Here is a 26,511-nt window from a genome sequence, read left to right as displayed (position 1 = left end):
ATACCGAGGATATTATGGACGGATTCTTGAGCTGAACAGGAGTCATTCAGTGGACAGCATTGACAAAGATGGAAAGTGTTTTTACTTTCCTAGGCTGACAGCAGCAGTTTCAAAGCTAAATCACCATCAGACTGTAGGGGAGAGTCGGCCCAGTTGGACATCAACTCGGCTCTCAAATAACTACGTCATGACTGTAACTCAGCAGAGGCAGCATGCTGTAAGAAAGCACAGATAAAACATGCACCATGCTGCTTCTGATCCAATCTTCTTTGGAGAGTTATTACTTATGTACAGAGGGAAAAAGAGGTCAGATTGACAGTCTACAATAAGCCTGGAAAATTGAGAAACAACCCAAAAAGAGACAGCAGAAAGCAGAAGTCTAGCTAAAAGACTCAAGAGAATCTTTGAGGGGGCAAAGAAGAGATTAAAACGGACAGCTCTGGACAGCGCTGCGGAGCGTGTGCGCCGTAATTAAATTTCATGCTCGCTGCTTTCTTCTGAAGTCGTGTAGCAAAGCGATCATTTGAAAAGAAAGTTATTAGTGAAGCCCTCGGCTGTAAACTGGGCACCGCGTCGTAGGAAGTGTGGGATTATGGAGGCAGTAGGGTTCGGTGTGCTTTGTCAAAACAAATGTCGCACGATCATTTTTCAATAACGGGACAGAAACTGTGTAAAATGCCTGAGGAAAATAAACATGCACACACACAATGCACTGTATACAGTCGAGACAGACGGTCACAGATTTAGTCAAAGCAATACTGACTTAGTTTCCACCGAAATATAACGAAGTACTGTGTCAAACTTTATTGCACTGCTAATTTTTTAGGTATACACTAAAGGTGCATTCACACCTCTGTTTACTCTGGTACGTTTGCCTAGAAAGTCCAGTTTGTTTGGTTAAGAGTGAATGTGCAATTGGTCTGATGCGGACCAAAAGAAGGGAACTCTGGTCCGCCTACAAACCTTGGTCTCGGTTTGGTTGAAGTGAACTCTGGCGTGGTTCGAATGGGTATGTGGATGCAAGTGGACCAAAAGCAGGAAGCAGACTGTAGCGCCGGGCATTCTGGGTAAATATAACCAAAACAAATGCGCAAGTCTGGTGATTGTGGGAGAAATGGCACATGGTCTCTTGTCAAAGACGAAAGAGGCAACCACTGAAAATCCTTATTCTGTTTGTTTAGATTCTGGTCTACAAAGTGCTGTAGACCAGTGTTTTGCTGCTGAACTCAAAAAACAGGACATAATTAGTGGTGTCTATCTATCTATCTAACTATCTAACTGAACTGACCTATGCACACATCAACATTTCCTTACAGAAATTTGATCTGTGATCTGATAAGAAGCTAGTAATTTGTGAACGACACATAATAAATCAAGCCTCTTGTTTGTGATGACCCGGTTTATTTTTTGCTATAGAATTACACGGTTCTCATGAGGCAAAGAGAAAGAGAAAACAAACATTTAAACAGCACATTAATCAAAGACAGAACAGTTTCTTTTTACTTCCACTGTCCCAGAACCTACAGCAGATCAAGCTGCTCCACGACAGGTTACACAGAATAATGTTAATTAATATAAAGAAAAAATTATTTGTTTAACTAGCTATTCCAATACCAAGCAGCCACGGGAAAGTCTTCAAATACGTTTTCCAAAATTTTTAGATTTTGTTTTTCAATAATTTTGAAATGTAGCTCCTATATTTTAACACTATTTCTTCTAGAAATCATACTAAACCGCACCAGTGGATAACTGGTCATAACTTGCATGGGATGAATTAACCCTGTCGTTGAGTCCTTACTTCATTTAGTTTCTCTTTTACAAAAATGAAGCAAAAAGAAAAAAAAATGCATAAAACATCATATCAATTGTAACATTACTCGTACCACTGTTTGAGAACCTTAGCATTATAAAATGTAAGCAGAAGCGTGCGGTACGCTACAGGGATTTATTTTCATGCTTCTTTAAAGGCAGATTTTTTTCACTTCAGTAATCAGAGATTTCATCCCTAATCCGCTGACTTAGTCCAGCTCCTCCTGCACTTTGATGCTTACTTACATTTCAGGTACTCAGGGCTGTGAATAAAAACCTGCGGGTCACACTCATTTCTAATTAGCAGCCAATTAGAAAGCTGAGGTTTCAGCGTGACGCGCCAGTGTTTGTTTCCCACTGGGGAGAGCGCGGCACAGAGCTGACCCTGTGACAATCTCCATGGTTATGATGCGGATCGCTGCTCACCGGCCCTGTAAACACACACACGGCCTTCACATGACACACACACACTAAAGTCCTGTAGCTTAATATACCCACTGGCTTCAAGTGGGAATCCAACACAAAAGCTTAGATTCAACAGATTCCATGACGTTTTTCTGTCCATAATTTGATTATTTCACATGGAAGCTGAATTAGACTACCAAATATTGTCACCATCTGTTAAGTACTTGTTTTTTTTTCAGCAACTTGTACCAATTTGTCTGTATCTGCAGCTTTACACACGATTTGAAGCTACATCATGAGACATATTGCCACATTGCCACAAAATAAATCATTAAAAATGAAAAATCAATTATATACTCATGAACAAAGTGAAATACGTCAAGCCTTTATTTCTTATATACGGAAAATCTAAAATTCAGTGTTTGTGAAATTTTAAGGGAAAAAAAAAAAATTGAAACTCATGTTGCCACACTCAGGCATAGTCATAGACAGTACAGTTAAAGGAAAATGTGTGATAGATAAAAGTGTTCCAACAACAAGGAACATTGTTCCTTGTCCAGAATTTGTCAAGGTACCAAAAGCTGGTTCTGATTGGCCAGAAAACTCGTCTGACTTGAATCTGACAGAGAAACTATGAAGTGTCGTCAAGAGGAAGGTGACACTCCAGACCCAACGATCAAAGCAACCTTTAGCCACAGGTTGATCATCTGTTTGCCACATCACATTGCTGTATAGGATCATGCAAAAAGAGGCCCAACAAGCAACAATTTACAGCCTAGGGTTATAATTAATAAAAAAAAAAAGTCTGATTTGTTTTATTTCCTAAAAGAGACATGCTATCTACTTTTACACTTTCAGACCATAAAAAGCGAATATCTTCTGAACTACCGGCTTCATTTTTTGAAGTGTAAGATGGTAATTTGTCATTTGTGCTGAAAGAGCTTTGGTCTCTTTTTAAAGCATGCATTTTTCCCCTCTCGCACAGGAAAATTACCTTCTCTCAACCCAAATATCATCACCACATTTCATCACTACTCCCTTCCTTTCTTCTTTCTTGTCTCCCTCCCCTTTCAAAGCGAGACTCCTGCCACCTCAACCTCTGAGGCTTCATCTGGCCCTCAAAAACTGCTGGCATTTACTTTGCTTGTCTTGGAAAAATAGCATGAATCACCAAAAAGAAAAAAGAAAAGAAAATGCAGAAGCGATAAGGCGTTACGGTAGATGCATCCGAATATGCTTTCTATACAGCAAGATTGTGTAGGACAAGGAATGCTGTAGCACATTTCTTCCGTCATTGCTTTTTTGTGACATTCGGATGTTTGAAATAATCAAACGAACCTTAACCCGAGTAGATGTAAAATGTGGCAAATTGCCTCCTCAACTAAATTTGTCAACGTTGGTAGTCTTTAACGGTGGAAGACCGTTTTATTTAAGATCTTGCCACAAAATCTTAATCAGATTTTCCCAGAAATATTTTTTGCTGGATTAATTTGGATCATTGTTCTTCTGCATAACCTAGCGTAGCATCACAAACTGATTGGTGAGCATTCTCCAACCAGATAGTAAAGATTTTTCTGAAGTGGCCAGCAGAGTCAAAACAAGCAGATTTGCAAATCTTTCAAACTTGCCAATTAGACCAAACATAACCACCATATTAGTCCACTCACATCTCCACTCATTGCACAAGTGTATCATTTCTACTCTGTCCAAAGCACTTTTATTTATAACAGTTATAACATACAGCAGACTTCAATTTAGATGACATCATGCATTCAAAATTTCTTTTGCACTTATCTGCAGCAGATTTCTCTAAACACTCAAAATGCTGAATTATTCATCGGCATGAATAAATATAACAAAGAAAATCAGAGAGTTTGAACATTTTCTTGGATCTGGGAGCACATGCAGTAAACACTAAATGGCCAGAGATTTAGAAACACTCAAACGCCTCATCTTTAACCAAAGACATTGGCTGTATTCCGTGTGCTTTTATGAAACTGTGAAAGTACGCAGGCCGCATTGATCTGAAGCCTCGGGAATGGAAAAAAAGAAAAGCTTTTGGCTGTCTGTTTTTAGTGTTTTAAAGACGAAGCGACATTTATTAAACAAGAGCTGCATCTTGCGAGTATCTGCAGCGCTCTCTGTGTCTGAAGAGGCCGGCAGAAGCTCAGATCTCGAGACGTGCTGCTCGCTGGAAACAAACACACCCATCAATTCTTTACCTTCTGCAGATATACAGCTATTCATAGTCTCCTGGAAAAATGGACACTTGGCAGAAAAAAAGGAAAAAATTCCACACATGGACCTCGTCTTGAAGTCGTGTCAGAGAGACGCACCTGCAGCATGTCACGTTCTGATGTTTGGGTGGAGGGAGGTGCTGCTGTGTGTCTCCAGTTTTCTGTCTGTCTACCGATTCGCTGATGAGAAGCTCTGTCATGTAACGGCGTCTTTTAGAACAGCTGAGGATGTCGCTGTAGAGGATGGATGGAAGGTTTTTAGTCCATTGGATGGCCACCGCAAAGGCTGAGCAGAATACTGGCAATTGTGAGCTAAGCTTGTAAACAGAGGCAGGGATCTTGGATGTTTTTCACTCAAGAAATGCTTCTTAATAGTGTCGAGAAATGTTTCTGGTGTTGTCAATGGTCCACCCCAGTTTTGGTTCCACAAATCTCCCATTTGGGCCTTAATGTACTCATCATCAAAGCTTACATTGTCCTGCCTAATCTGATGATTCTGCTAATTCACCAGCCAACCTCCAGCCAGGGCCCTGCTACCCTTGAATTCATCTTGCAGAATCCCTCTGAGGATTTGTACACAATGTTACCGGGTTTTTTCTTTACTTCTTACCATTCAGGGCAAGTTGAAATACTACCCTTTCTTAGGAGAATAACCTTTAGCACGATTCCACCACCACCATTTTTAAGTTTTGTGTTTTTCTTTGCCTTACATAAAGGCCAAAAAGGTTACACTTTCTTCTGACCTGACCATCAGACCTTCCTCCACACGTTTGCTGCATAATCGTCAAAGATTCACACACATCATTTTGTCTTGTGTAAAGCCTCTACAGACACACTTCACTCACTACAGGATGCTGGATGCTTGAAAATGAAAGTGGCACTTATGTCATCATTGCATTGACTGTGTGATTTGAGAATTATCTGACCACTTTGGGCCCTGAGACAACTGGAACGTTATCCCCAAATGGTGAGGTGATCGTTCATTACAAATAAAAGACTTTGACATCACAGAGAAGTGTTGCATAGTCAAAACTATGTAAAACTTCAAAGATGTCAGGATTTGATGTTTCATAAAATCCCCTTCGTTTACAGATGTTTAGACCTATACAGGATTCCTCTATTAAAACAGCAGAACACATCAAGACAGGAAACATTGTTTTACACAAATCATGAATGTCTGCCAGAATAGACAATAATCCTGCAATCCAATAATAATGTGCAAACTTGGGCGTAATAGTCAGAACTGTTTTTGCTTGAATTGCCATGTAGGAACAAAAGCCTTTGAAATCTTTTCTTCACTCAGTCTACAGCAAACACTTGAACACCTCCTTTCCATTTGCTTTTTTCAGTATTCATTCCACTAAATACTTTTAATACAGCCACACTTGCATGTAGTTTGCACAATAAAATGAGAAATGGGGTAGCACTTCTAGCACTAGAGCTACATTATTTTCAGCTGAAAAATCAGCAATTTTAAAGAACAAGGAGTAATCTCTTCCATATTGAGGTCTATGCATGAAAAAAAACGAAAAGCTTTAACAATACATGGCTTCTCTCCAGGTACTCTGGCTTCCTCCTGCAGTGCAAAAACATGGCTTTTAGGTTAATTGGTTACTCTAAACTGCTCTCTTGGGTATGAATGTGTGTCTCTGCGTGATTGTTTGTTCTGTGTTGCCCTGTAATGATCCAGGGTGTGCCACACCTCACATCCCATAACCGCTGGAAACGGGTGACATCGCCCCTGCAAGGATAGGCGGATACAGACGATGATAATATGGGAGGACCCCCATTTTGATCAACCACAAATCATGCTTACTTTATTATTATGGACCATGGTTCTATTCTGTACAACACCAATGAGGTTTGCGGTTGTACAGCGGCAGAAAAAAGTGAAAAGTTCAAGGGGTCCATGGACACATTACATGCAGGGCACTGTAGCATTAGCAAGACTCTCCCGAATCTCAAACATTATTAAAAATCACAGTCATAGTGTTGCTGTTGTGGGTTTAAGTCGAGGTCAGCCATCTGAGAGCAGACCAACCCCAACATGAATGTTATGACTACAGGACTGTCTTCGCTGGGACGTCAGAGAGCAGTGTGGTAATAGCAGGGGAGCTTCCATGAAGTTGCCAACTCTGATTCCTGGGCTCACAATGGAGCTGGGTCCTAATTTGAGGCGATCTGCGCAGCCAGTAAGTGTGCCTGCTGCCACTCGGGATTACTATCACCCTGATGATGGCGCGTTGTGCAACACCTTGGTTTGCTTGCTGGAGTCAAAGCATTTCAGAGGAGTACCAAAAAAACATGCCTTTCATTTCGGCGAAAAGATTGGATCAAAGCAGAAAAGGTCAGGGTGACAATTCATATTTGCAATGGATATCAGCAGTCATGAAAGAGAGGATCCTTCTTCCTCATAACCCCCCTGCTGTCATGTTTGGTATGCGCATTTAGTGGAGTGTCTGTTAAGGACTATGGCTGAAATAAAGCAGATGTTTACATTATGTCTGGGATTTCAAGGCTTTTCATTTCTTTCCATACATAAAGGCCGCATCTGAGCGCGACATGGAAGAGGTCACCGCACGTTTCTCCAAAACTCACCTTTTTCCACCCAAAAAAATTAGACTCAGAAGGGAAAAAAAATGCTCCAGTAGTAAAAGCGGTTGCACATTTCATTTTATTTCTTATGAAAAATGTTATTTGAATCAACGTTTCCTCGTGGATAAGATTGATGCAGTGAGATTTCCATGCCTCTCCTGCTGCCAGCATTACCCCGACTACCGTTTGATTGCTAAGCACAAAACACGGTGTAAATTTTACTCCACAGGAATGCTGACATCATGGAGGCGTGTTATTATTAGCAATATCTGCTGCAGGTTACAATAACAGATCAATGATGTTCTACCTCGTCTTTCCATCTCTCACAGTTGGAGCGTTTCTTCGTCACAAGTTTCTAGTGTTCGAGCAACGGGAGCACGCACACGCTAAAGAAAACCAAGAGTCCTGAGAGGAATGTTCTAGGCACTGCTGTTGGATTATAATGTAAGTTGTTTGACATATATAACGCCGAGCTTTTTAGTCATTCTGTTTTACAGTTGCAGTTGTTTCAGTTACAATAACAAAACAGATAGCATAGATAAACCAGGGAGTAGCTTTAATATAACATTTACAATAAAGCTGGGACCAGGCGTAGATCTGTTTCCAATGTCAAAGTGCTTTTATTACCTCATACCTTAAACTTCCTCACATTTTGTCACATTAAAGCAACATTTTAAATGTATTTTATTCTGATTTTGTGTGTGATAGTTGTGGGGATGCTTTTCTTTGGCAGGACAAAGTGAGACATTTTGTAAAAGTGTAAAAAAAATGGGGGGGAGCATTGTACATATTTACACTTTTTGCTTTGATCCTAAAAATTGACTTTGGATACATTGGATTTCCACGGATCATCTTTGAGAAGTTCCTGCAACCTGATCGTAGTCCATCTGCAATAAATTTAGTTGATTAAACATGATTTTCAATGGAACACTGTTGTATACACAAGGTTTCACTGTTGGCAGTACATGTCAAAGCAGAAACTATGCAATCAAGTCAGAGTATTTGTTTGTGGAAAGCCCAAGATTATGTAAAATGAAAAATCTGGGGAAACATAGAAAAAATGGTTTTGGCAGCATTGAGTGGCCTGTAAAAGCAATGTTGTCTCTAATAATTGGAAATGGAACCACGACCAGAACCCTCCCTACTTCTGCCTTCACGACTAAAGTAAAGGTCAGGAAGGAAGGGTCAGAGAGGCAACCAATGGTTACTTACAAGGAGCTTTAGTACTTCACTGGTGGGGATTAGAAAAGTGTCTCAAAGATCAACTATTCACCAATGAGACCTTTGGTTTATAATATAAAGATTGCAGCTTGTTTCAATACGGCAAAAACCCACGTTAGCGATCGCCAGACAAGGTGAAGCAAGATTCTCTGGTCAGATGAAACAACAAAACAAGTTTTTGCCCTGAATTCTAATAAATAGGAACGGGTCATGACCTGGCTAAACACCATCCCTACAATTCAGGTGTGTTGGAGCTGGGATCCAAAAGTTGTAGGTCAGTGGCATGTGAGGACTGCAGTTACAGAGCTCTGCTTTAGAAATTGAAGCGATAGCAACCGAACATGGAGATATTCTTTCAGAAAATGTACCTCATAGTGCTTTGGAGCTCCAAACTAAGATGACGCTTCATCTTCCAGTATGACAATGATCCAGAGAGTGACTGTAGGACCTGTCTTATAGTGATACAGACAGATATGGATTTAAATCGAATGAAATATTTCCGGAAGTGACCCGGAAATGTTTCTCTACTGAGGATGCAGCACCAGACTTACTCAGCTTGAGACGGTCTGAAGAGAACAGTAAGAAAAACACACAAAAAAAACAGGTTGACCATGTTTTTAGACTGAGACTGTGGCTAACGGTGCTTCAACAAAATATTAAGCTATGGGTGTTAAGACCTTTATATTTTTACATTCTGTATGAATTAAAAATAAATCTGTAAACTTTTGACTACTATGGGTTATTTTGTAAAGGATGCCTTTAAAGCAATTGCACAAAATCCCTTTTGTAATCTCGAACATAACCAAACGCCAAGGTATAAACACTTACTGGTGATACTGTAGCTCATCATTTTGTGCAGCTATACAATAAAAATGTATTTAACATAATATATTGCTTTAAATTAAGTAATTGTCTAAAAAAATGAGAGCCTGAGGTAGCACTGCTGCACTGAGTTGCTATTCACGTACACGGTGTCTTTCTTCAGCAGATAAATTGGAAATTGTGCGCTTCTCCAACTTGCATTGCTCCAAAGGGTGACACACGACAGAACAAAAGTGCAGTAAACACACAGTAGCCTCTGAGCTTGCGGCCTGACAAACAGAGCCGATATTAATTGTCAACAGAGGTTTGCTGCGACGGGACATTTGAAGGAAGCCGGGGAATGCGTGGAAATGCATGAATGGAAAGTGGCAGAGTGGATTCCAGGGAGGTCTGTGGCTGTTTTGCCGCTGATGGGTATGGTGCGTTAAATCTTGTCACACAAAGCGCAGCAGAAGTACACTCACTGTAAACTTTCCGGGAGTTTTTTTAAACACAAAGGGTGCCAGCATGCCCGACCAGAGCCGGGGCCAGGAGGCATAGCCAAGATGTCCCCGTCCGCACACACTCCTGGGGCCGCGGCCACAATGGATGCCATTATATGGTACCTTTGTATTTATATTACCTTATGTATTTAGATTACATGGCCTCTTTGTATTGAGCAAGATAAACACACAAGTCATCATTCTTGTTGCCAGCAAGGAGTCTGTCCTGATGCGCAAAGGCTGCTGGGCCAAAGCGCCGTGACGTCAGAGGGGTTAGTGCAGGACAGGTAGAGTAGTAGCAGACTTATCAGCTTACAGCCATTCACTCACCAACAATCCCAACTGCTCTTCCTTCAGCACTCTAAACAAATAGTGATGCAGATAAAAACTATGTCTATTTCTGCTCAGTGTTTATATGCAGAGTAGTTAACAAAAAAGGCTTTTTTATAGTTGAGAGGTACTACAGAAGCCAATTATTAATGTGTTTTTCGCTCGTCCGATCACAAATCCTGTCAAACATATACGACCATTGTAAAAAAAGAAACTTTTATTTAACCGTTTAGAATTAAATCTCTCTCTCCCCCTAAAGTGTTAAGTTACTTCATGTCTTAGTAAATAAGATAAAATCTACTAATAAAATCATCTCCCATTATTATGACATTTATCTAATAGAGAATTTTAATAATCCTAACCTAAAACAAGAAAAATTTAGTCTGAATTCTAATACAGTGAAAATAAAAAGATGATCTGTCATTTTATACAGCTGATATAAATATCTAATTTCAGCTGTATACTACAGGAACAAGTTTTCATTCATTAACCTTATGTTTAGTAACCTCACTGGATAAATACGGAACAACAGATTTAACAAGTCATGTAAATATAAAATGATCACTGATTTAGTCTAAACCAGTTTCTTTATTCTATAGCTTAAGTTTGACAATCATCTATTTCCCAAAATGTTAGACTTTCAAAACTACACATTTTACCATCATACCGTTTCTGCAGGTTAGAGTTTTTCTAATAAGATGATGTTAAATAATGAAGCAGGGGTTATCCAGCAGACAAGGTTTATCCAAGGCATTGCTTTATAACTTTATCTCAGACACACTGCTTCAGTTTTGGAATAACCATTGCTAGTCTTAATCCCATTAAGTTTTACAGAGGGGGCTGAAACTACTTCACATAAGCTTTACCAATGAGGAAACATATTCTTTTTATCTGTTATACATTCAAATGGGGTCAGATGGAGCACTCAAATAAAAAATCTTTCACATTTGCATAGCTGAACTGTATAAGCTGTAAAATGAAATTCTTTCGGACTGCAGCTCAACAGCCACTCATGTGTAAGCACTAAAATTTATTTTCTTCCAAAGATAAGTAAAGTCATGAGTAAAATAAAGTTTCCATAACCGTCAGTGACCTGAAAAACTATGTACATCTTTGCTGCTTCAGTGGGATTTAAAAAGGAAGGTAGCAGCAACTGCGGGTTTTGCAAATCCATTTGATTAACTGATCATCATCAGGAGTGACCACTTCTATGCTAAAAAGATTAATCTGGTGTATTTCCACAAATTCCCTTTGAAATAAGACTTTATCAAAGACCCGAAAGAGATAAATGTTGATACCTCAAACTGAAAAGTGTTATAAGACCATTTCCAAAGAAATGAAGTCTATCATTCATCAGAGAAAAAAAATATTCATGGTTAGAACATTTCCCAATGGGAGACAGTGGCCAAATCGTCCCAGTACTGATGTCCTAACCCATACCCCCTAAGGTTAGATAAATATTGTTCCAACAAAACTCAAGAATTGTTGCAACAGTCTAAACACGGAAAGAGAATTTACTCTAAAACAAAAAGTCCATCTCTGGCAGGTTACATCAGAATAAACCACAATACATATTTCAAGCACAACGTCTTTCAGACAGATGAGACCAGAGGAGAGATCTTCGAACACGATGCACAATGGCAAGCAAACCCCAACACAGAGCAATGGCACCAACATCTCAAACCAGCTTTCAAGCTACAGGATCTGGGCAAAATGCAAGTTGACTTGAAATGAAGTAATGTTATAAAGAAGAGATGATCGCTTCCACAATGATGTCTTGAGGTTATTGTTTTGAAAAGGTGATTCTATAAGCTACTGAATGTTGGGATTTGCTTGATCTTCTCACAAAACGCATTGACAGTCATAGAAATGTTCTTTTTTCCCCCGTTATGTGAGGTATTGCTCTAGAAAGGACCTAACCACTAACTGTAGAAATGTTTAATATTGTAGGGTATGTTTTTTTTTTTTTTTTTTCAGATAAGAGTGCACTTCAGGCACAGAGCAGTCATGAGCCACAGAGTCATCAAACATTGAAGACCATTATAGCCTGTTAACCATCTGAACATATCCAACCTCAAAGCAATGGAATAAAACTGTGCTATTGTACCATCCTGTGAGGTAAAAGACAAACCAGTCCATTAAGTAGTGTTGACCCTCTGCAAGGCCACGTGAGCTGTCTACAAAAAAGTCCTAATATTTATCCTGAGCAGTCCAGACAGCAGACCACCATATTAACTGAACAATGAATTTTATTAATGACAAGTTCCAGTTTCTGCTTAACATTGCAATTACCTTGAATAATTGCAGTCTCGCTAAGAAACCTTCATTTTTTTCCTTGTGTTTACTTCCTCAAAAAAACCCAAAGCTCTTTAAATTGGGCCTCCGTGTTCCTATGAGTTGGATGAGTTTTAGCCCAGTTCAGGAGAAGTCATGGTCACTCCCGATTTGTGCGTCTCAGTGTTTTCCATTGTGTGGCCTTCGGTTAGCTTTTATTTGTGATGAGGAATGTTACAAGAATTATCTTTTATTTCCTTCATTTTTTTTAGTGGTACCATAAAAAATTTGTACTCTTACTCCTTTTGGTAGTAAATCCTCTTAAGATGGGCAGCGAGATGAGACCTGATTGTTGTCAGGCTGTAGAAAATCATACAAATTACCGCGCACAGCAGCAGAGGCCTGACACAGGCCCTTTAATTTCCCAGGATGTTTGTTTAGGTGCCTGCTTAAAACTGTCATCTAGGACAGTTTGGGTTCTACAGCTGCTCGGAAAGTCATTCTGCTTTGGGTAACAGAGAAACCAGAGACTCAAGTAGATCTTATGTTGTTAGACGCACCACGTGCCGTTGCTTCTAACAAATTTGTTAAGTTGCAAGGTCCAGAAACTTGTACCTGATGATGGATTCATAGAAAGCATGTTTTTCATAACACTATGTCCATCTGGTGAACTGAAATGCATAAGCAGATTGGTTTCTCTGGAATATCTTGTTTCTTGGCACGTGAAAGCAGACGAGACGCGGTCTAAGACCCTTCTGCTGCCTCGCTAGTTCAGTTAATTCCTGTTGTATGTGTGCGTAAGTGGGGCTTGGGACGTCTTCCACAGTTTCCCTGTGCAAACTGTTGATGATACGCCCAAGGCATCTTTATGTGAGTAATGTGGATAAATGCTATAAGCCTAAACAGTTTGAAGAAGGGGGAATATTAGGAGCCCAGCTGCGTTGGTAACAATTCAATTGTGCTGTGCCGAATCCTTCTCATTTACCCTTTCCCTTCCACAAGTTTGAAGGGTGTTTTGAAGTCCCATTACGCAAGCTTACTGTTCATAAAAATAGACACACTGAACTTTGCAGACAGGGTCATACGTCTGCCTCAAGCTCAGTCAAACTGAGTGACTATGACCACCAAATTTCAAGTGGATTTATGTTTGGACTTTGACCAGACCATTCTAAGACATGAATGTGCGTTGATCTAAACTATTACATTGGGGATTTGTGACTGCTGTCCCCCTGGAAGTTAAAATTTTGCTCAGTCTCATGGATTTTGCACACCAACAGACTTTACTACAGTATTCCCTTGTACTCGCCTCCATCCATTTTTTCTATGTGAAGATAGAGAGAGAGAAAGTACTTAACATAAAATGCCGTGACATATTTTAATGTAACTTTCTTTTAAAAATACAAAGGCTTAGTGGTATCGTTTTGGTGTCGCAGTGGTTTGGAAGCGAGAGGCAGCATCTACGAACTACTCACCAGTTATTACACCACAGCTTTGCGGTAAACTGAACATGCGTCATTACAGAAAATAAAAGTATCACGTAATCCTCAGATATGAACTACAGTTACCAGAAAGTCAGTTGTGGACTGACAAAGTAAAGAAACAGAAAACATTAACTTCAAAGATATGAATGCATCTTCTTAAGCCATCTTCAAGATTAGATACTGTCATCAGTATGCCAAATTGATTACTGTATACTATGCTAGCTTATATTATAGACTTGGCTTAAATTAACAAAACCACATTTCTTACCGTTGTACACAGCTATGTTGGTGCTTGCAGGTGGCAGACTGACAAAAAATAACTTCTTCAGGGACAAAGAAAAAGAGGAAGAATAGAACAAAGCCAAGATAAAGGTACATTTGCATGTCTCTTGGTGGAAGAGACAAGAAAACTAGTTAAAAGAAAATTAGCTTAATAGCGACCTTGAAGGTCCCGTTCAAACATTTATGCTAGCATCCTTGTATTTGTGTGAAACTGAGTTTTAGTTGATTATCGAGCTTGGGCCTGTATATGTTTGCCTTTTGGTTCTGATTGGTTTCTAATGAGTTGAATGTGTCTGACCACATTCAACGCATTAGACTACTAGTGTACTGCAGCTATGCAATTGGCAGAAAAACAACCTAACATTATATCATCATTATTTACAGAATGATTTAGAAAACAAAATGCTATACAGGTTTGTCAAAACTATTTTGACCCATATTAGAACTTTGTATTGATTTCCCTTCATTTTAGTAGCTGCGATTTTGCCTAACCCAAACATTTTCCCTAACCCTAACCAATAATAGTCTATTCCTAACCCCAACATTAACTAACACTTAATTTGCATCTTACCTCTAAACCAGGGGTGCCCAAAGTTGGTCTTTGAGGGTCAGCATCCTGCACGTTTTAGTTATCTCCCTGGTGGTAGAAACAACCTCCTAAGCATGTCAGTGTTCTTCTTAGGCCTCCTATTGAGTCATCATTGAATCCAGGTGCGTTAAACCAGGGAGAACTAAAACATGCAGGATGCCAGCCCTCGAGGACCGACTTTGGGCACTACTGTTCTAAACGTTACCCCTGACCCAAAGCAAAGAGTCCACCATATTAGGACCAGGCTTTGACAGACCTCCAATCAATCAAGGGTCTACATGCCTGGTTTCATAGCCTGACTCGGGCTTTGCGCCGAGTCAGGGCACAAAGGGAGTGGGTCAGCAGGAGGTCCGAGGAAAGACAGACCTCCATGAGACCAACCTAAGCTGGTTGCATGGAGGGCCTTCATGTTACCATTGGCATGAAGGCCAATCCATGCCCGGCTCGGCCTTTACACCGACCCTCACCCAGGTGGCCCTAACCTAGGTCACCATTCGAACCCAGGTTTTGCTAAAACGTACCAGGGACTTATAAAGCAACATTTTTGAGTCATTGTGGCAGGAGTTGAATTTATTAGCATAAATCTTGTAGCAACAGCGTATTTGTGAGGTAAACATGTAATTTTAAAGGTTTAACACCTACTACAACATTTTTCAACTTGTCTAAAAGGTCTGGTCGTTTGGCTGAATTATAACTTTTGTTTGACAAAACTCAAAGAAAAGAGTTAAACAACAGTCCTTCATCACGCTCTAAAATGTTTACCGTCTGAAAAGAATGGATGCAAACCCTAAAGGACCTAATGAAGAATTGGCGTTTGACTGTTTTCTTTGACTTTAGTGATTTTATGTCTTCGTATGGGCTTAAACTTTACAGAATATTATATATTATTGTCATTTGTCACTGATTATCACAGATAGCTCTTTTCTGAGGGGTTCATTTGCAAAACATCACATGTGTAACCGATTAAGGACCACAAAATTCTTATTTGTGCCGTTTAGTGCCTTATAAAAACTTTATTGGGTCATACATAAATGGATTTGAGTTTACTTTGTTTATAGTCTGATCCTAAAAATAATATTCAGATTCTGGCACCCCCTAAAACTAAAGATAAACCTAACAAATCTTTGAAGCATATAGTGAAATATTGGCACTCCTGGGCTTCCATATGCACTTATTTCTGTTGGTTCATCCCAGCTGAGATAAAAAGAAGTTCTGACAAATACAAAACCTAAACCAAATAACCTGTATCTTTTTGGGGGTTTTCCACAAAGCCAGTTGTTGTAACGTCTCTTTTGCATGTTTTAGAACAATTATCTTTTTGACTTTGTTCAACGCTTTTTCAGCCGTACGTCACGGCAGCTTTGTGTAAGCATCAGCCGTCACCCTCTGCTTTTAGGGCCCTTCTAGACTAAACCAAATTGGCCATAAAATAGGTAAAAGTAACACAAAAAATATAGACTTGCTTTAGGCGGTTTCAAATGAACGCGGATCACAATAAATCCCAGAATGAGGTGAAGCTGTGAAGGTGTGGAAATCTTATAATCCCGTTCCTCTTCAAGGTCCTTATGGTTCTGTTTAAGTTTTTCAGGATTCTGTCGGTGTGTTTTATCACATCTTCACCGTTGCTGTGTGATTTTTTTCCAGATATATCTGCTAAACTCTTCATTCGTACTTTGAAGTTTGTGAGGGATGACAACAGTGTTATCCTTTATATCCCATAAAAGCGGGATGACATAAAGGCCACTGGGCTTTTCTGGATAGTTCTTCAAAAGCCGGGCTCTGTGTTTACAAGTCGGGAAAGGGCTGGACTCAGGGATGTGGAGCCTGCACTCTTTTAAATTGTTGTCTTGTCTGTCACTTGAGACCAGCTATTCCAGCACCGTTATATTTTCCATTAGAAAAAAAAAGAAGAAGAAAAAAAACAAAAACTCATGGGGTCACCAGTGTGCCGGACTGTGTTCAGCTGAAACCAGATGGGGGATTTCCTATAAACAAGTGCACAGAGAGTATTTATACAGACTGTGCCACCTGACAGCATAACACTCATGACACTCTGTTTAGCGGCCAACGTTGCCATAAGTCACTTTAAAGATTGAAGTAAATATTTTCCTGATAGTCATGTCATTGTTTATTATAGAATGGCAAAACTTTGAGATCTTGCCAGATCCTTGTTTAAAAAAAAAAAAATTTCATAGAAACTTGAGAGAGCAAGAGAGAGGGAGTAGGGAATGCAAGAGGACGCACAACTATTCACACATTCTGTTATGTTAAAACTGCAAGCTGCAATAGATTTTAATGGGATTTTCTAAACCGACAGGAAGTAGTTCACCATTTTCAACTATAAAAGGAAAATAAAAATGTAAAGTTGCTTAAAGTACATATTTGAAAAGTGTGATTTTTGAGGTATGTTCAGATTCCTCGAGATTTGGCTGAGCCACATTTTGCTGCAGTTACAACACGCAGAATCATAGCACAGATTCTCAGATTCTGACTTTTGGCCAGGACTTTGACTGGACCACCTGAATATAATTTGATGTCATGAGCTCCTTTTCATCTCAGAGTATGATTCATGCCATTTTGCTGGAAGCTGAAAAGCATGATTTTGTTTTGCTGTTTAGTCACCCTTAAAAAAAACATAAAACTAGAGATGGCGGTTCTTAAATAACCAACTGTACTAAAGTAGTCACCTGAATGTGCAGCTGCCCGACTTGCAAGTCATTTTAAACGAATCCAGAAACATCAAAGTGAGTAAAGACTTCATCTAGAAGTCAGAAGACCATGACAGGCACATTGTCTTGTTGGGGGGAAAAAACAAATGCCATGTCATCTATTACAGCTACGGCCTCACATTCCCCTCTGCTAAGTATTATCACGCCGCTAGATTAAAGCAGCATGAGATGCGAGGATGCAGCGGCCGGTGTTGGATGCTGAAATTACTGGAGATTACCACCATAATGGTGTGAAGGCAGGTTCAGTCTTGGGGAAAAGCCCCTGAGATAAAAGCATTCCAGTAAAGAGCATCGGTCAGTTAAACCTCAAGTAGTAATACATGAGTGGGCCTGTTTTTTTTTTGTTTTTTTTGCATTATGTAACATTACAGCCGCAAAACTATATGTATTTTTCAGGTTTTTATGCAATGGACCAAAAGAGTTACTCGTGATAAGTTTGTCAAGTTTATTTGCGTAGCACATTTCAGCATCAAGGCAGTTCAACCTGCTTTACATCATAAAAACCTAATAAAGTAACAACATTACATTTTGTCAAATGTCACCATCAAAATCATAAAGCAAATCAAATATTTCAATCAATGTTCTGGTTATTAGGAATCAAAAAGAACTCTAAACAGTCACTCGGTGTTTCAGCTGTTTTGCAGTTTTCTGCTACATAGCAGAAATCTGTTTGTTCCAGATTTGTGCTACATAGAAGCTGAATGCTGCTTCTCCTTGTGTGTGAAGTTGATTAATAAAGTGTTTTTTGCCTCGTCACTCTCCTTCTAAAGCCAGACTTGTGAAGTGTAAAAGCAACAGCAGGTTTGTTGACAGACACCTGATGTGACAATTAATGCTCTCCTTGCCTGGGAATTTAGTCTATGTTGATAGCCGTGTCTTATAGGAGTCATAATCTTCTCATTTTCAGATAATAAACTGAACGGCGTTCTGTGAGATCTGCCCCGTCCAATTTAATAACCCCATCTGATTCAGGAAACGGGAGAAGTGACACTGTAGAACCTCACAGGGACCGGCTCACATTTAGATAGTTCTGCATCCAAATGCAGAACTATCCAATGGGATTTGTTGGGATTTCTTGGCTCGTTCTGTTGTGGGAAGAATTTCCAGATCTGAGGCTACCGTCCGCTGGAAATGGAAACTGATCTGGGAGTTCATTAATCTTTCCATTATTGTCATGATGTGAACTGTAGATATGAGCGAGGACAAATGAGAGACGGCATGAAATGGCCTTTTCCTTGAGACCCAGTTGATCATTTTCAGTTTTGTGTAAAGTGCAGACTGTTTTCATCAGCTACTGCATGTTCTACACTATTATAGATGCATTTACGTAAGGGTACAATATGTAGGCCTGTCACAATAACAAATTGTGCTAGGCTTTAAATTACCCCAAAAGTTATTGCAATAAATGATGACAATGTTGTCTGGAGACCATTTTCAAGTCATATATTGGTAACGGCAGAATAACGTAAGTACACCCTCTCAAAAATTAATAAACTTTAACTTCAAATGAATATTTAACATTAGAACCTTTTAAATGTCCAAAAAGAATGAACAGAACAACCGAAGCAACAAATAAAATGAAGTCTCTGTGAACTAAATCAAGAGAGAAAGATGATAAATCATACAAATGGAAATTGAGCTTGTTTTAATTCATCATGTGATTAATTCATTTTACACTTATTGTGATAGGTTTATGAACATAATTGTTTCTAGTCATATCACTTCTACAACTTCTTACTTGTTTTATCTCTTTATGTGGCAGCCTAACGATGTGCAGCATTTTGAATTTGTCTGTAGGCCAAAACTGTCAAAATCATCTGACTAAAGCACCTTTATGGAGCTAAACTGGGGCCATAAAGTTGTTCAAAAAGAAAAGAAAAATTAAACTGAAAGATTTGAAACTGAAAAAAAGTTTTTTTTCCCAGTTTTTCAATTTCAAATCTTTATTTTAGTTTCAATTTCTTTTTCTTATGAACAAACTTTATGGCACCAATTTAGCTCCATACACCGTGTTTCACATTTTTAACATGGGGTAAAAATTTATACTGGTCTTATTATGGCTTTATGTAAACAATAACTTTCTTCTTTCTGCCTTTCCATAAAGAACTTAATTTGTGGGATTTGCACTAAGGTGATGCAAAGGTGGATTGTAGTTTTCAACTCCGTCACATATGGATGGGGTTGGTTTTATTTAGGGATTGCAAAGTAAATGGAAGCTGTATTAATATGCAAACCACACTTTTCACATGTTTACTTTTAAAAGTGAAAAATCTGACACAATATTGGGGTAATTTGTGTTGGTACACCCCTAATAAACCCCTAATAAAAACACTGCGGCTGTAATGTGACAAAACGTAAAAAAGTGCAAGAGACGTGAATACTTTATGAAGGCCAACTGTTAAAAACAACCTGCTACGACGCTCTCATTCAGATGAGTGAAATCAAATGTTATTAAGCAGAAAACAAGAAGGAGTTATCATAATGAGCTCAGCTGGAGGCTTTACTTTACCGGACTGATTGCAACATAAATTCACAATCTTCCGTTGGAAATCCTGGACCAACCCCAAGTTAAATATTACAGGCCTTGTACCTTTGGCTTAGTGTCAACTCAGCCTGTGGCCACTTTCGAACGATTAAAAAAAAAAACCACAGCTGAAAAGTGTGAAGGCAGAGGAAAAGATACAAAACGGAAAGAAAACATACCAGATGTGACTACTCGAATGAATAAATTGTCAATGAAAGAGTACAGGGCAGAGGAGGAGATCAGCTAAAGGCTAAACGTTCGGACCTACAAACAGACAGCGCTTTGTCATTCAGTGTGAAATATAGCCTTCACTAGTCGCGACATGAAACAAAAAGCTAGATTAAAGTATCCTGCTTATGAATTATGTAATGCCACTGTGAACACACAAGCCTTCTATAATAGGAAGTAGACTACTACAGCCCACCTCTGGGGCTTCGTAATTTAAAAGCACTTTTTGCATATTTCAGACAGTATGTAACTGTCAGAAGAATACAATGAGATAATCTCGGTGTTTATGGCTCCAGAAATGCTTTTAATCTCATTTTGTTCTATAATTGCGTGGCGGAAGAGTCCGACTGACCTTTTCATAGCGCCTCACGTCCGTGTGATGCTAGTGACGAACTCTGGGATGTCTGTAGGCCGGTGGCAAGCAGACAAAATAATGGCCTCATTTCTGTAGAAAAGTATCAAAAAAGTCTATTAGCAGGGAGAATTAAAAAGCTGTATTTAAATTGGTGGTGGGACACGGCTGAAATGTTTAACCACAGGGTTCATTAATTGTATTTCAACAAAAAGTTATGTCCAAAGTGCAATTATGCTTATTGACCTTTCAAGTTTTTCAGGAAACCCTGGTTATTCTCCACTGTGGATGCTAGCATTATTGAACGAAGATATTTATTGATATTTACGAACAATTAAAAACAGAAAAAGAAAACTCAGTTACTCAGTCATCAGATTGAAACAAAGTGCTATTACACAGCTTCATCTTTCAAGTGTTTCAGGAACACCTGATCATCCATGCAACTTATTTTGAAAAATACCTTTTCACGACTGTGAACTGAACAGTAGCATTAGCAACGGGGACATTTGCTGCTGCAACACTTTTTACGCTAACATGCTATTTTTGGCCTGAATAGTTTCGGTGATACGCCAACTTTTAGTACAACTTGAACACAACACTCATCTTTTCCAGCATCCCAACATAACAAAACAAAATTAACCCCCAGCGGGCCGAGAGAAGCGGTTTTGTCGTCCATCGCTGTTGTTTGCGGATGTTGCTTGTGTGTCAAATTTACAGACGTACCAGAAACGCAGTGCGAAGATTCCTGCTCAGATCTTTTGTATGTAAAAAAATAAAAATAAAAAATGCGATAACATGTTAATTCCATGTTATTAACCGAAACATCATCAAAAATACAAAAAGGAGGCACCATGGCCGTGGATTCAAGTACCGCCACGACCGGCGTGCCAAAATTCATGCTTTTGTGACATTCCACTAGCAAGATCTGGGAGCAATTATTTAAACTCTGCCGCGTAATAAAGATTAACATCCCCATCATGAAGAAAATATAGGGCAGGTTGTGAACTCAAGCAGATAAGCGACTGCCTGTTCTCCCAGCCACCCCTTAATCTGCGAGTCATTAGAGACGCAGGCAGATAATGCAGAAAGCATTCAGGCCAATCGGAGAGAATCAACGGGAGGACAACTCTTTATAGGAATCTGCTATCAGCTCATCTTGATGGAGCTCCTAATGCCACGTGTCCACGTGTCTTGGCTCGCATTGTGTTGACTCTGAAACGCAGAGCACCATTCACAAGATAGGATCAGATTATAAACCTGACTCTTTTGAAGACAGGCTAGGTTACTTTTTCCTGTCTTTTTTTTCCCTCCCTCCTCAGATGCACGCTTCTGCCTCTGAGTCACCCAACGAAGAAACTTTTTTTTCCCCCCTCGGTCAGTCTAGTGTCACATAAAAAGAGGAGATTCACTGATAACTTGTTGTGCTCTGAGCTAATGTGAAACACCAAGCTGAACTTGGGTGTCTTTGAGGCAATGTTTTCCTTCGCCTATCTCTTTGCCTATTTCAAGTCCCCTGTGGTATAAATTGTCGGAGCGGACCCTATCTGTCTCTGGGTGGGCTTTCAAAGCCAGCCCATCAGTTAAGGCTTCAGTAAAGAGGTTCCTCCTGATGCTGTGAGGAAGAGTCCCAGTCGTTTCTGGCCTTTTAACAGGCTGATTTACTGTAACTGTTGTCTGCATTCGGCGGTAAATGCATGGGTTTGTTATTTTTTGCCCAGCCGAGTGTTTATGTACAGTATGCTGTGGAACAAGGTTTTGTTCTTTCAGGCATACAGCATGTAATCTATGTGTCAAGATATCGTGTGAGTAGACGCAGTGCATTCAGGGACGTTTCCCCGAAGATGTGAGTCCAATCCCAGAGGCCTAACCGGGACATGATCTTCTGAGAAGCAACATTTAATAAGACAAGTTTAAATCTCTAAAAAAAAAAAAAAAAAAAAAGTTATTTTATGCTATTTCAAGCTGATTATCCATACTGGTAAATGTCCCTCCATGTGTGGATTGCCATGTAAATAATGTTTGTGCTGTAGCTTCCACTCCAACATGCAAAATCGGCCAAGAGATGAATGAAGATGTGGAAAGGTAAAGGCCTCTTAACAATTAGCAACAGCTGTGTTTATTAATCATAAAAAGCTGCACAAACTGAAATTACGAAAATAAATTTGCTTAATGGAAACACACCAATGTCGGAAAAAAAGTTTTCAATCAAAAATGTCTTGCTCTACGATTATTTTTATTTATTGATTTTTTTTTTTTTTTTCAAACGTACGTGTTCAACAGTCCGATGTTACTACTGCCGAAGAGACTAAAAAGATTACAGGAAGTAGTTTTTGTTTTGTTTTTTTGGATAATGTGCAGCTGTCTCCACCAGAGCTCTCACAGCATCACACAGTTTATGAAAAGTTGTTTTACTTACTACAATTTCCTCCAAAATGGCGTATATTTACATGCTCCCAAGTATAAAAGGCAGTTCGCACCTGAATAGGAGACTGAGGTCTTCTTTGATGTAAAATAAACTTTTTTCACTTTTTTGAGCTTTAGAGATAATTATAATGCCTTTTTTTTTCATAAAAACATACCTAGAGTGCTGCTGTGACTCATTTGTGCGTGTTTGAGGAATCCTTGAATCTCCTGTGGCGGCCATTTTGAAGCATCTCCCCGTCCTTCTCCCACACAACTCCACCTGCTAACTAGCGGTAGCAGCAATTAGCAAACACCTGTTGGAACTGACCGCACCTCTACTCAGCAGGTAAACGGCATCAATCATAGACATAATATGGCATCAATGGCCGACGCCATGAAGCATGTTGTAATGACGTGCCTGAGAGGGAGTGTCGGAAAGGTAGGAGATTCTTAAAGAGACAGAGGCTAATTTTAAGATGTCAGTTACGGCTATAATCAGAAGTCAGAAGACTTTTAAGTTATGTCTGATATATGCAACATTTTCATAACAACTAAAGGTAAAATCTCATTGAGTGAGATTTTGTAGCACTCAACTGTTCTACAAAATCTCACCCAAACACTCACAAACCAGAATCCTGAAGGTATGGGGCTATTTTTGTGCCATAATTTGAGAGCACACATTTTCAGTCTGAAAGCGTCTTTTATTCTCAAAACTTTTAATACTTGTGCTTACATTTTTATTTTTGAAAGCAAGACTTCAGGACTTAAAATTTGTAATGCTTGTACTCAAAATGTTCGCTCTCTTTAACTCCAGCTGGTTAAGAGATGCACACATATGGCTGATCGTGAGTTTGAACTGGGATCATAAACAACCAGCCACACGCCGGCCGTCTGCCTGAGCCGAGACTGGCCTCCGAAACACGAAATGTGGAAGACATGTTGTGTTCTGTAAACACTGACTTGGCTTCATTCCAGCTTTTAGTGTCAAAGAAAGAGTTTTCACATTTACCCATTCGCGTACTTGTGACGTTTTTGCGCTTATTTAATCTTGTTGTTTAACTGTAACAGTTAACCAAGGCCGTGGTTAAGAGTCGCTCCTACGTGGCCCCCGGTCTGCCGAGCTTTCACTTTCACGGTATCTTTCTCTCTGCTGAAGGGAGGTGACCCAAGAAGAAATGTCATCCGCTGGGGAGTGAAGGGGGAGACATGAACACTGTGAAATGCTCAGAGGTCTGCAACGACGCTCTTCGGGACAGACGGCATCCCGGTCTCCCACAGAGGGCCACACATGCTGGCAGAGAAGCTGGACGGCAGACAGACAGGTCAAGCCACAGACCCAGGAAACAGACAAGTGAAGGCAAAAATGGTGAGTTCAATTATATTTAAAAAATTTCTAAAGTTCAAGCATTTGTGATGGATTTTTTTGTTTTGTTTTTTTTTAGCTTTTCTGAGATATGCTAACATGAAGTTGGGTCGAGTAGAAGATAACTCCACTTTGACTAACTTGCTTCTTCAAAGGGTGTTTTCGTACGTGATAGTCTGGTAGACTCAGTTTGATTGGGGAGGAAAATTGCAACATTTGTTGCATTTTCAGCTGCTGCGTTTTGCTTTCACACTGCACTGTGTAAGACAAGCCAAACCCTTTGAGCAAGCTGTTCACCTTCTCTCCTGTGGAGGCGCTGCGCTAAGAGCAGCTGAAGGAAACGACATAAAAACATCTGAAGAAGACATGAGCGCAACTTCTTTCTTCACGAAATGGAAACAAAATGGAGTGGAGTTTAGTGGCTCAACACGAGCCACTTACTGCGCTAATGCTAGTTAGCCTCAAACAAAGACAAATGAGTTCAAACATATTGCTACTGCAAAATAAAATCTTATCTTAGAAAACAATTAGAGGAACCTATCCAGTAGGAATACCACATGACAAACAACTGACAATAGCATATACCTTGGTACAATATGAGACAGACGTGATGGTTGCCTGAGTCTTGTGTCACTTAGTTGAAAACGTGAACTTAAACCCAAACCTGAGTTGTTTCTCACTTTTGACAAATGCATAATTACATTTTCTAAAATGAGACAGAGTTGAATAATCAGATAGTGTTCATATTGCACCACTTCTACTGAGTATACATAGGTGAACGGGTTTGCAACAGTAGGATGCGTGCAGAACGCCGTCACCTTACTTTGCCTCGTTAAGAGGAAGCCGTGTTGAGTTCATGTATCTTGTAAAATCAAAATGTCCTACCCAAAACATAAGGAGGCTGAAGATTTCTCAGTTTGATTCAACAACATCTGCTTGTTTACCTTTGGAAATGAATGAAAGAGTCGGAAGCACCACAATTAGTGCGGAAAGGATTTAAGTCGTGCTCGTTTTCCAAATCCCGTTTACGTACCTCGGAACATTTTTTTTCCATTGAATCCCTCTGAAGACTAATCCACGCTGAAATATCTCCTTTTCAGCATCACAGCCCAATTCAACCTGACTCAAATGCCACTCGCATGACAGCGCCGAAGGTGGAAACATTTGCGGAATCCTGTGTTTTGAATCGATATTTTTAGCCCCGTGTATGCACACAGGCTCTCAAAATAGCTGAAACAACAGAGGGTTTCTTTACTGCAGCTGAAGCCCTACAAAGTTTTCCATGATGTCATGTGTGGCGAGGGAGTAAGGGTAACAGAAGACAGCGATGGACATAAAGTGTAATCTCCTCAATTTCATCCAGTCTTTTTATCCAGTGGCTCAGAGGTGGGAGGGCGTAAGAGAAACAAACAAGAGAAGGGGTGCGTTAAAGATGACAACACAACAGTCTCCAAACAGCAGTAAATGAGAACTCTTACTGACGTGGTGACCTCCTCATCATTAGTTGCAGAATGCAGCATTTTGAGCAAACCTAATGGTCATTATCCTGTTTAATGTCGTCATCTCGTCCACCAGAGCCTGGGATTTTATACATTAGTGTGTCTTTTATCAGTCGATAGCGGAAGGCTATACATCCTGTGATTTTCAATTTAAAATAAGTAAATACTGTATAATATAAAAAAGACATTTGTGACACAACTCCTGGGGGAGTTTTGCTTTTTCTTACTGTGTAAATTATTAAAGTTCAAATCCACTACACGGCTGATGCTTTTGTTTTCTAATGCAAATATTTTATGTTTTAAGGAACAAGAAGATATTAAGTTTAAAATCAAATATCTATATTTAAAGAGAAAAATCTAAAAACGGAAAGAGGAATTGTATTTTTCCCCCTTCTAAAGTATAGCTGGCTTACATTACGCTAAACATTACATTGGTGAATGGAAGCAGTTGGAAGTCTCACTTTTTTTTCTTTTTTTTTTTTTGCTCATAGTCACATGAGTTTTACTTGAGAAGGTTTACCTGAAAAATGGTGTGGTAGTTGTCAAAATACTTTTAAAATTAAAATACTAAAATATTCTGTTTGACCCGACAAACTTTAAGCTAATCCAAATTTCTTATATACTATACATATCATACATATATAGTTAAAATCCAGATGTTTGCATACACTATATAACAAACACAACATTTTTGTCTGGTATTAAGTAGTTCAAAATTTTTCCTGCTTTAGCTCACATGTGATTATCGCCAACAACATTTGTATTTGTTACATTTCAGAACAAACACAATCGTTTATCTTTTTCAAATTAAGAGTCGTATTCAGTGAAATTTGAAAGGTTTGAGGTTTCAAATAATATAAATCGTGAAGACCCAAATGCAGCAAGG

General features: G+C 39.4%; 1 long non-coding RNA gene across 2 annotated transcripts in view; it reads right to left on the bottom strand.

The window, feature by feature from the left end:
* The window catches only part of LOC103144558 (uncharacterized), a 67,488-nt gene extending 44,386 nt beyond the window's left edge, over positions 1-23,102 (bottom strand). For both annotated transcript variants that reach the window (XR_001663312.1, XR_476927.2), the window contains exons 1-2: positions 22,940-23,102; positions 20,361-20,453 (exon numbers count right to left, since the gene is read on the bottom strand). This is a non-coding gene — a long non-coding RNA (uncharacterized LOC103144558). The remainder of the gene's footprint in view (positions 1-20,360; positions 20,454-22,939) is intronic.
* Between the last annotated feature and the right edge of the window lie 3,409 nt (positions 23,103-26,511).

The sequence above is a fragment of the Poecilia formosa genome, unplaced genomic scaffold (genome assembly GCF_000485575.1).
Source record: "Poecilia formosa unplaced genomic scaffold, Poecilia_formosa-5.1.2 Scaffold4, whole genome shotgun sequence".
Lineage (NCBI taxonomy): Eukaryota > Metazoa > Chordata > Actinopteri > Cyprinodontiformes > Poeciliidae > Poecilia > Poecilia formosa.
Note: the sequence above shows the minus strand (reverse complement) of the source record. Positions and strands in the feature narration are given on the sequence as shown.